This window comes from Drosophila mojavensis, unplaced genomic scaffold, assembly GCF_018153725.1.
Source record: "Drosophila mojavensis isolate 15081-1352.22 unplaced genomic scaffold, ASM1815372v1 contig_136, whole genome shotgun sequence".
In the NCBI taxonomy this organism is placed as follows: domain Eukaryota; kingdom Metazoa; phylum Arthropoda; class Insecta; order Diptera; family Drosophilidae; genus Drosophila; species Drosophila mojavensis.
Window position 1 is genome coordinate 10396219 of NW_025318667.1, and position 11200 is coordinate 10407418.

The window sequence follows — 11200 nt, forward strand, 5'->3', positions numbered from 1 at the left end:
ATCACAAAGTGCTCAAGTTGACTAAAAGTTTATCGAGCAGATTAATCGATTACAATCTGAAACACACATCATTTGAGCCAATTATTAGTATATCGATAACATTAATATAATATATATAACAAAATCTAAACAGGAATCGAGCGAAACGCAAATAAAACAATCGATAAGTTCCTCTGCAATCAATCAATTTAATGCGTTTATCGATAACAGTAATCTGCATGCGTGAGCTAACTCAAAATTGATCTGAAGCAGCGATCGAATTATTTTAATCAAATTATCGATAAGTTGTTGCCGCGAACTATGAAAAAACAGCAATAAGAATCAAAGCAGCTAAGGCGATAACTTATCGATAACAGACAACTTGCTCTATGAGAAATAATCATGAGCAGCAATCGATGGGAATTGCTTAAAACATTTCATAAAATCGATTTATTTTCTATTTCTTGCTTGCTTGAATTTAATGCACTTTTTTGCATATTGTTCCCACTGTGCCTTTGTTACGTTTGCATTTTTGTGGGTCAATCAATTTGGTGCGCAATAAAACAATGCTCCCAAAACAATGGATAAAACCGAAATTTGATTTATCTAATGAGCCAAATAAGCAAACAACAAGACGAGCGTTAAAAACGCACAAAAACGCGGCTGGCCAACATTTTGGTCGCGGCGTTAAATATGCATTTCAAATATGCCCAAAACGCAGGCTATATAGAAACAGGCAATGAGCGAGACAGTGAGACAGCGAGAGAGAGAGAGGGAGAGCGAGAGAGATGGGTAGAGTATGAGAGAGCAAACAAATAGAATATTTGCACAATACGTTGAGCTTTTGGAATCCACAACAAATGCGATTATGGGCTTAAAAACCAATGCATTTCAAACTAGCAAATGCTGCACAGTTTGAATGCAACTGGAATAGAGATATTGTTGTGGCACGCACAAGATGGAGCAGGATAGGCTCTCGACATTTATGTGTGTGTGTGTGTGTGTGTGTGTGCGTGTGTGGGAGGCAGAATCTTCATTTTGTGGTTTTCTGTCAGTCAAAAATGGCAAAAGACCAGGGAAACTTTGGCAAAAGTTTTGCTCTTGACACAGTTAACCCCATAAGCCCCCGCAGACACACACACACACTTACACACACAAAGTGAAATGCAAAAATCTGTTTAAAATCATGCACAGACCTAGTCGAAGATATATATACACTGACCTCTTGTACAAGCCTCAATACAACCAAGGGTAATATAATATGCCCATTAAAGGTGCGAACTATAGGGTATACTGACTGCGTGTGCAGGTATGTAACAGTTGTACAAAAGAGGCGGGGTAGTGATAATGTTAATCCATTAATAACTGACTCAAAGCTATAGTTAATCGATAACTTTCGATAGCTCGTCACAATTTATGACTATCGATAATAATCGATTATTTGGTTTAGATTGTTGTGTTATATCACGCCTAGCATAATACGAATTTTTGGTACTACTGACGGATATAACCTAACAGAAAACTTCCGACTTCTTCATTCTCTTTTTCCCTTCTCTTCTCTTCTATTTTTTTCTCAATTTTTTTACCTGTTACCTATTTTTTCATAGCAAAATGAGCATCAGATTATAAGTCAGTTTTTTGCGTGCTGCCAAGTAAAAAACTCCGTCAGAATCACATCAATTTACAATCGATATTATCGGGCAAAAAACTACCCCATTTCGCAAAACGTATTACAAAATCAACATAGAATTCATGTTAGGGTATGGCAAGCAATACAAATTTTGCTGGCGCATTCAGATTGTGAGCATTAACTAAAACCAATAATCAACTTTGTAGACTGTCGGTCGAACGGCATTTTAGTGGTTGCGAAATTCTTCAAAATTCGTTAAGCACACAAATTGGTTAAATATATAAACGTTTTCCACTTGAAAGATTTTCCAGATGATTTACTAAAAATTTCAAATACATTATAAGCTATCGATTAAATATGGATTACAAAATGTTGATGAAGAAGTCCCATAATACTAAAATATTAATATTTAAATTAATTCTAGATCCCATATACCTTTTATAAGTATTGACAGGGCATGCAAGGAATCGCGCACGTTCAGAGACTCTTAAACCATATCGAAAGAGCAGCATATCAAATTAAATAATGCAATTTTATATACAACATATTAATGAAATCGAAAATATTTTCATTTGATTTATTTTTAGATTTTTCTTACAGTTTCTGTTGATTTTATACATATATATTTTAATTGATATATTTGAATAATGATTCTCTGCTATATATTTGTACTTTCAATAAAGGATTGCACAGCAGCAGTTATAACTTTGACCCTTAACTCTCTAAAAAAAAAAAAAAAAAAACTTTTTTTTTATTTCTTTTATTTAAATTATTTTTTTTTTCTTGGTTTTGTGTGCCATGTAATTTGAGTAGTTGCTTTGGCTGTCTGTGAGCAAGAAAAATAATAAAACAAAACAACAGCAACTGAAATACAAATTAAAAAAATAAAAACAGAAAACAGAAAACAGAAATCACAGAATATGACAAAGAAAGTGCGAGCAAAACAGCTGCACAAACAAATTCGCGCTGCGCTGCGCTGCCTTTTGTGCCGGGTCAGTTACGAAAGCAAAGAAAGAACTCCAATATGAGCTGGAGCTGGAGCTGGAACTGGAACTGGTGGAACCAAAGAAACAAAGAAGCTGAAGCCAAGAAAGGAAACAACAATAGTGAAAGAGTAAAAGAGTTCCCAAACAGGTGGCTCGACTCTGGCTTGACTTTTGCGAATCGCCAACTAGAATTACAGACTAGACGGGAAATGGGAAACCTTTGCTCGACTCGGCTCGACTTGACTCGACCCGATTCAGCAGTTTCCATCGACCAAGAACAAACAACGGCGTCATTTGCGACTCTGTAAATAATTACTGTGAAATTCCTAAAGAAATCACAGACCTGATAAAAATGCTAAAATATCATGATATCATGATCGACTGCATAATACCCGTCCAAAGCTCATATACTATATCATTTGTAGTTCCATCTCTTGATGGATTCCAAACTCCAAATAAATAAAGAATCAGCTCAATCTCAAATTTTCTGCAGTTTATATAGATATTGAAATTGCAAAACGTATATGCCCATCTTAATCTGTGGTGAGCATGTATTGAATTTATAAAGCGCGTAAAACAATATACATAATATAAATATAAACATGCATGCAAAAAAGTGTCGACGCTGCATATTTTGAATTCCCAAGGTTCTTGGGAACAATGATAAAAGAAAACAAGTAAGAAAGCTCTAGTCGAGACTGCTCGACTACGAGATCCCCTGAACCCTTGGAGCAATAGATATTTCAATACTTTTTCGCGACTTTCAGCTTACACAAGAAACACGCACACACACACACACGTACGCAAACACAGGCATACATACACACACACGCATACAGACACACATACACACACACAGCCATACATACACAAACGCATACACACACACATACACACACACATACACAAACACATACACACACAAGCAACCACGCATAAACACGCATGGGCTGCAGTGTGCGCTTACTATGAGAACTTAATTGTTTAATAACTTTTTTTATGGACGTACGATCTTCATGAAACTTTCAGATTATGATTATAACATGGATATGCATGTAATTGCCAATGCACAAGTCTCTAGTATTTGAAATACGCTTTTTACAAAAGTGAGGGTGAGGGGGAGAATTTAGAGGTGGGGGGTAAATTTTAACAAAAACCGAAATTGTATAAATTGCATATAGGCATACATTAAAAATTTGGAGTCTCTAGCAATAAAGGTGTAGAAGATATAATTTTATAACTGGGTTTCGATAAGGTTTTTTATCGATAAAAAAAGATCGAGATGAGTTATCGATTTTTAATGATAAACTTGATATGCGCGCTGTAATTACGGACATTTTAAAAAAAAATTTGAAGTCTCTAGCTCTTATATCTTCTGAAATCGACGCGTTCATACATACGGACAGACGGACAGACGGACAGACGGACAGACAGACGGACAGGGCCAAATCAACTCAGCTCGTCACCCTGATCAAGAATATATATACTTTGTGGGGTCTGCCACGCCTCCTTCTCCCTGTTACATACATTTCAACAAAACCATTATACCCTGATTTCCCATTGAAAATGGGTTCAGGGTATAATGAAGATGCAAAATGAATAAAGCGATTCGCATTGTGAATATGGACAAGATTTATAATACCAATTAAGACGATCTTATAATCTTTTTTCTAAAATATACGTCAACATGTCACGCAAATGTTTATGTGATGCATCCAATCCTGACAATGATGGATAGTATCATAGGATTTTGTATCGATAAATGTATATCTACTGATAATTAACCATAGTACTGTTCTCATTAATCTCTTATTATTGTCCTCTTACAATAAGATATCAAATTTTATATACACATATTTTTTTGTTTTTGTTTTAGATAACAATATGACGACGCATATCTTGAAATATGAAAATATTTTTATAATATTTATTTTAAGTATTATAGATTTTAAAGAACTATATGAATATAGAGTTCTAAAGTTTTAATATTTTTATAGGAATAGGGTTATATACATATACTTTATATTTTCAACAGTTCCATAGTTATATAAATACTACAAGATACATACGTAGAATGTAGAATGTTCATCTTATTTCTTTTACTCTTTCTCTAGCATATCTTCTAGTCGAGCATATGGGGATTATGTCGAAGCTCTGTTGATAGTTGCGAGTGTGAATAGCATATTCAAATTATGTACACACTTACCATGTTAATTAACTTGTTTGCAGTATGCGATGTTTTGGTTATTTGCTATTTGGCTACAAATTCAGCAAACAACAATAACAACAACAACAAGACACACACAAACACACACACACACAAATATATCTACATTTCTCTGTGTATGTCATTGCAAATGTCTAAATTTGGATATTTAATTGCGTTAATTATTTGATACTTAGATTTTGACGAAGCAATTACGAGCATTAATAAATAATTATTTGTTATTGGCCCATGAAGCGCTTTCAGACAAATTAGAAATGGTTTTTATTTATTATGGCACAGACAAGTTGAAAGCAAATACTTTCGGAACTGATCTGCAATGGAATGGCAACATAATAGCATTAAATTTAATGGAAAATTATGCGTGGGACATTGTGGAATGAAACACATGTAGCACATGACCACGAAATCATAATCATATTGCATCTAACTTTTAAAATTGTACCTACCTCAGCCACAGAGAGAGGTTTATGTATTGCTTTGCAGCACAATGTGGAACATTGTGGAATGGAACGAATTTAGCATATAATTCTGTGTACTTAGTACATATGTCGTGTATATATGTTATATGCAGATAAATATTATTGCAAAAATAATGTGGAACATTGTGGAATGGAACACATATACAGATTAAGTAGAAGTATTATATGTAAACAACGACTTGCATTGCAGAATGAAAAAAAATCGAAAAGATATAATAGAAACAAAGTGGAATGGAACACGCAGCTGAGATAAAAGCAATACACTAAATGCAGAATCATATAATCAGGTACACAAATTGCATTAAATATAATATGGAATATCGTGAATTGGAGCACATATTTAGTCATAAATTGAACTGAAGAAAATTATAGCAGAACTCAAAACAAACTGGAATAGAACAACATGCAATGGCACGAAACGCTTGACATAAGTGAGATATGATATATGATATATAAAACCAAAAATAATATCGGCAAATGAGGCAATGCAAAAAAACGAAATGAAACGCTAAAATATCACAGTACAAAGACAATGTAACTGTTAATGAGGGTTAACAAAATAATAGCCAGTTTTTCCCTTATGAAAAAAAAAAAAAATATATATATATAGAGCTCGAAAGTGTAACAAATAATTAAATGACAGAAATTACATTAAAAGAAATGATATGCCAATTAAAAACGAAATGAACAACAACAACAACAAGTGTATATCTCATGTACTTTGATTAATTCAGATAAATTATTTAAAGCACCGTTAGCGTTTCAGATCAAATATACCAGAATATTTAATAATTTTCAATCAACAACAAAAACACAAAAAAATAAAACAACATTTACACTTTTCAAATTGAAATTAATGACAATAATGATAGCGAATCGAATAATTTATTGCATTATAATTAATAAGCAAATGTTACGGTTAATTTCAGCATTAATCCAAAATGACGGATTTTATACCAAGTCCAGAAAATGAAACAAAAAGAAAAAAGCAAAAACAACAAGACAAAAAACAACAGCAAGCTGTAGGTAAACAAATTATTTCAATTTACAGTTGACATCGCTTAATTAGTCAGGTAACAGGTACAGTGAGGCCTGCGATAATTGAACAGCTGCCACAAGCCATCTTCGCCTCCTCTTTTCACACTCATTCACGCTAATGGAAGGAGTATATTGGTTTTTGTGCAATGTCCGTCCTCATGAAATTTGGCACTTACACTTGGGTATACGAATATAGATTCTCAAATTTATCCCAAAAAAAAACATTTTCCTTTATCTCAGAAAATATGCTAGAGAGTTGAGTTGCAATATCGACTCGGATTAACAGTCCAAAAGTCAACCAAATACGGCGTATATGTCTACGCCCATTGTGGGTGTAAATGAGTATTCTGCAGTCGGTAATGCCCGTCTGCAACGTTTTTTTTACTTGTTTTGTTTTAACTCAGTTGATAGCAACAAAAAAGTTCTCACACATTGGCAACAACTTTTACAATTGATTTCGACATTTGTTTTCAAAAAATTTAAACGCATTAGCCAGTGGCTGACAAAAAGCTCGCTGACATAAAGGAATTCAATTATCAATTCAACGGATTTACGTTCGATTGATTTAAAAAAGTAGTTGAGATCGAATTATATAATTGAATTATTATAGCATTTATAACACAAATATATTTTCCATTGTTATAGACTGAACTTCAGTTATATGAAAAATCAGTTTCTCGTCAAATAAAAATATTTTAATTATTATTATTATTTTTTTTTTTATTCATTCAATTATTTAGTATTATTTTCTTTTATTCAATTATTTATTTTTTAATTTAATTTTCAGGTTATTATTATTATTATTTTTTTAATAATAATTTTAAATTGTTGGTATTTAATTAATCTATTAATATTTTTTTATTATTTTATTTTTATTTATTTATTTTTTTTTTAAATTCATTTTTTATTCATATTATTTTTCTATAAAACTTTATTACTTTTATTGCAGCCCAGACTTTTCCCTTCAAATAAACATTCCTTTGGTCTATAATTAAAAAAAAATACATAAGACACCGAAAAATGTGCTTGAAGAAGTTTTCTATTTCTTCTTCATTCAATATTTGGTTTACTCATTTTTCTTAAACCTTAGACATGAGTAATCTAAGTTGAATTGAATCAAAGCTAAACTTTTATTTATTCTATTTTCTTATCGGACACTTCCAACTCTGCCCCTCCCTCTCTCTCTCTTTCTGTTTCATGTGAACTGGTCTAACTTTTGTGCTGTCATGCAACTACTATTTACACACACACACACACACACTCTCACACAGAGACAGAGAGGAGAGATACTTGAAGCAGTCGTTTTTTGTTTCTGGATTCTGTGAAAATATCAGCGAAAAGGTGTTACATTTCCTTTTTATCACTAAAAGCCTTTGCAAATATAACTACAGTCAATGCTCGATAGCATGAACCATATATGTATATTGACAGACAGAGATGCAAATTTGCCAAGAGTCAAATGAATATTTTAGTTAATTTCCTAGAAATTCTTTCACTGTGCCCAAAAACTTTGACAACAAATTCATCGCCTCTCTTGATTATTTACTGTAGTACAGCATTACCGTAGTAGTTCATTTGGTCATGTGTAAATTGAAAGTGTGTCGTCCGACGCTTGCGGTTTTGAGATTTTTGGGTCAATTTATTTGTTTTACTTTGATAACAAAAACAAAAACAAAAACAGAAACAGAAATAGAAACAACGCCAAGAAAGTTAAACAAAACAACAATCAACACTGCAGATCGAATGCGTTGAGCTATTCTGCTACTAAACTGTAAATGCTCACTCCCTCCTACTACTGTTGCTGCTGCTACTGCTGCTGCTATTTATGCTTCTACTTCTGCTACTCTTTCTGCTGTGTCGCCCTGTTTTGCCTAATTTCCTGCTACGCTTTGAATTACCCACAAATTCCCACGGGCTGTTTGTTTTGTACTTGTTTTCGAGCAACATAAAATACCGAAAAACAGACGAAACAGAAAAAAAAAACCGAATCAAGTAAAAACAACATAAAGCGAAGCAGAATAAGTGGAAGACAAAATATATATGCATGCCAAGAGGGCTTGGGCGATTGGGAAGGGGAGGGGGAGAACATGCAGAAGACAGAACTTACCCGCGTAACATGAGCAGCTGTCCAAGCTAAATGCAGCAATGCCGAGCAGTAGCAGCGACATTAACAGAGGCGGCGGCGTCGACAGCGGCAGCATTTTGAGCCAAGCTACTGCCGCTCTGGCTCCGGCTCCGGTTCCGTCTCTTCTAGCTCTTGCCGTTGCTGCTGCTGTTGTTGTTGTTGTTGTAGATGATGATTTTTTCATTCTTCGTTTTGGTGGTGGCGATGGTGCTGCTGCTGCTGTTTTTTTGTTGACGCGCCGCAGCGACGACGCCAACGATCGCTGCTGCATTTGCGGCAGTTGCTGTTGCTCTTCCTCTTGCTTTTCTTTTTCTGGCTGTTGTTGTTGTGGCCTGTCGTCTGTCACGTTAAGCCTCGAAGTTGCGCTTGAGCTTGTTTTAATTTTCAGTTTTACTTTTAATATCAATGTTTTTGTTTTTATTATTATGTTTTGGCATTTATTTTGAATATTCCGCAAGAGTTTTGCTTCGCTATTTATTTTCTATTACTAAATTGTCAATTTAATTTATTGAACATTTTCTCAAACATTTTGTTGGTGCCTGCAATGGACAACATCAAACGGGGCGTGTGAGTTAAAGAGGCGGGTAGAAACAAACACACACAGGCACACACACACTCATACACACATTCATGCATTCTTCATACATTGAGAAGATGATGAGCAATAGAACGCAAAGTAAAACAAATGCTAACGTCACTTTGATCTGCCACTGCGCTTTGTGCTGTCGTTCGCATAAAATACCACTCACTCACTCACTCGCTCGCTCTCTCACGCTCACGCACACCTGCCGCAGGTAGAAACGCGAGCAAAAGAGAGCGAGAGCGCAAACGGAGAGCGCCGTGTGAGCGAGGCCCATAAACGATCAGCGCGCCAAGCCAAAGCCAAAGCCAGCGGCGGCAGCAGCTGCGGCAGCGCAGTCAGCGTTTGTTTAATGGGAGTTCTTCTTCTTCTTTATATGCTGCTGCTGTTGTTTCTGCTGTGGCTGTGGCTTTTTGTGAACCCTTTTCTTTTGGCTCTGTTTGTGGACTGGTTGCAAGAACTCGTTTTCACATGCAATTCTTTCGTTTTAGCTTTGCTCGGTCCCACATACACACATCAACAGACAAACACCCATATCCACACACACGCACACACTTATTTAAAATTCGTATAGGAATGTAAATAAATTGATATCCATTGTTAATAATTATAAATAACATTTGTTTTCTTATCGACGCGGCAGCATTGCGTTTATTGCACATGCGTTTTCATTTCATTTCATTTCATACAAATATTCATGCATGCACGCTCACACACACAAGCACTCGAAACAGAAAAAAAAGAACAACAAAAATATTGAAAGATCATTGCGCGCTCTGCCCGCTGAACGCTGCCGATCGACGCGCCAGCAGCAAAGATATACAGCACACCAAAAGACATACAACGTTTTTACCAGCTACGCTTTGGCTGTGTTTTCGCACGAACTCTACGACTATGCCAACGACGACGGCGGCGACGGCAATAACGACGGCGACGACGACGACGATGACATACGGCAATCACTACCGTCCGGAACGCGCGCACAAAACAAACTGAAACCACTGCTCGCAGCAAAACAAAACCAGCAGCAAACCAGCAGCGAAGCAGCAGCGCGGCAGCAGCAACAGCAGCACCAAAAGTTGTTGAGTGGGTTTTTTCATAACAGAAAACTGTTAATGTGCTGTGCCATGTGAACTTCACTTGCGCAATGTTTGCACTCAAATTAACTGTTATGTCTCTGTCCGAACGCACTCAATGTTAATGTTAGCTCAAAATGGCACTGTTAGCTTACGAATGCACAGTGGCTCACAGTTTGATGGCGCTGGCATGAATATCAAATGCACTCAAGTTGCCAACGAACATTACTGATATTATACATGAATTTAGCTGCTAGTCCCTGTGCTTAGACTTTGTATATCTCTCTTGTAAATCTAAATTAAAATTAGAGTCAATTTATAGACTCTGTGAGTAGGTTTTTGTTTGTAGCAGCTGACAATTGAGCTCGCACCACTGTCGCGCAACAGATGCTGTCTCAAATATTGCACTCAAACGGCGTACGCAAAGTGCTCAACTCAAACACGCTTACCAATTTGAGCGCTAAATGACAGTTAATTTCAAAAAGTATATGCAAACTGCAAATGCAAAATGTATGTAAAAAGCCAAATAAAAATTAAATTAAATTTCATTAAATGCAACAATATCAAAGTTTTTGGCATGTTTTCACGAAACTGCAAGCATGCGCTTAATTAAATTTACAGTGATTACACTCAAACAATGGTAAAGGCGAAGTACAAATATTTTCTAATTTGATAAATTTGAGAGAAATTGTTCATAATTAAGTTGATCATAATTACGTTTCTATTAAATTACATTTTGCATGTGCAATATATGCGATTATACATAAAGTGATTATAATTTTTTTTTTTAGACTTTTGAAATTTCTTTCAACGAATTCTATATGGAAATACAAATAATTTATGAGTTCTTTGTGCGGTGCATGTGTGTGCGTGCGTGTGTGTGTGTGCTTATGTGTGTGTGTATGTGTGTGTGTGTGCATGCATTCATTTCAAAATGCACTTAAAAATTGCTGTCACGTGTGTGTGTGTGTGTGTGTGTGTGTGTGTGTGTGTGTGTGTGTGTGTGTGTGTGTGTGTGTGTGTGTGTGTGTATGTCGCGGCTTTTGCTAGAGGTCAGGTCAACTTCGTCGCCTGCCAATT

At 35.3% G+C, this 11200-nt stretch overlaps 1 long non-coding RNA gene across 1 annotated transcript; it reads right to left on the reverse strand.

The window, feature by feature from the left end:
* Nucleotides 1–8694: 8694 nt before the first annotated feature.
* Nucleotides 8695–10064, reverse strand: LOC122757279. Its single transcript, XR_006357251.1, has 2 exons — nucleotides 9887–10064; nucleotides 8695–9003 (listed from the first exon to the last, which is right to left on the reverse strand). It is a non-coding gene; the product is annotated as an uncharacterized LOC122757279 (long non-coding RNA).
* Between the last annotated feature and the right edge of the window lie 1136 nt (nucleotides 10065–11200).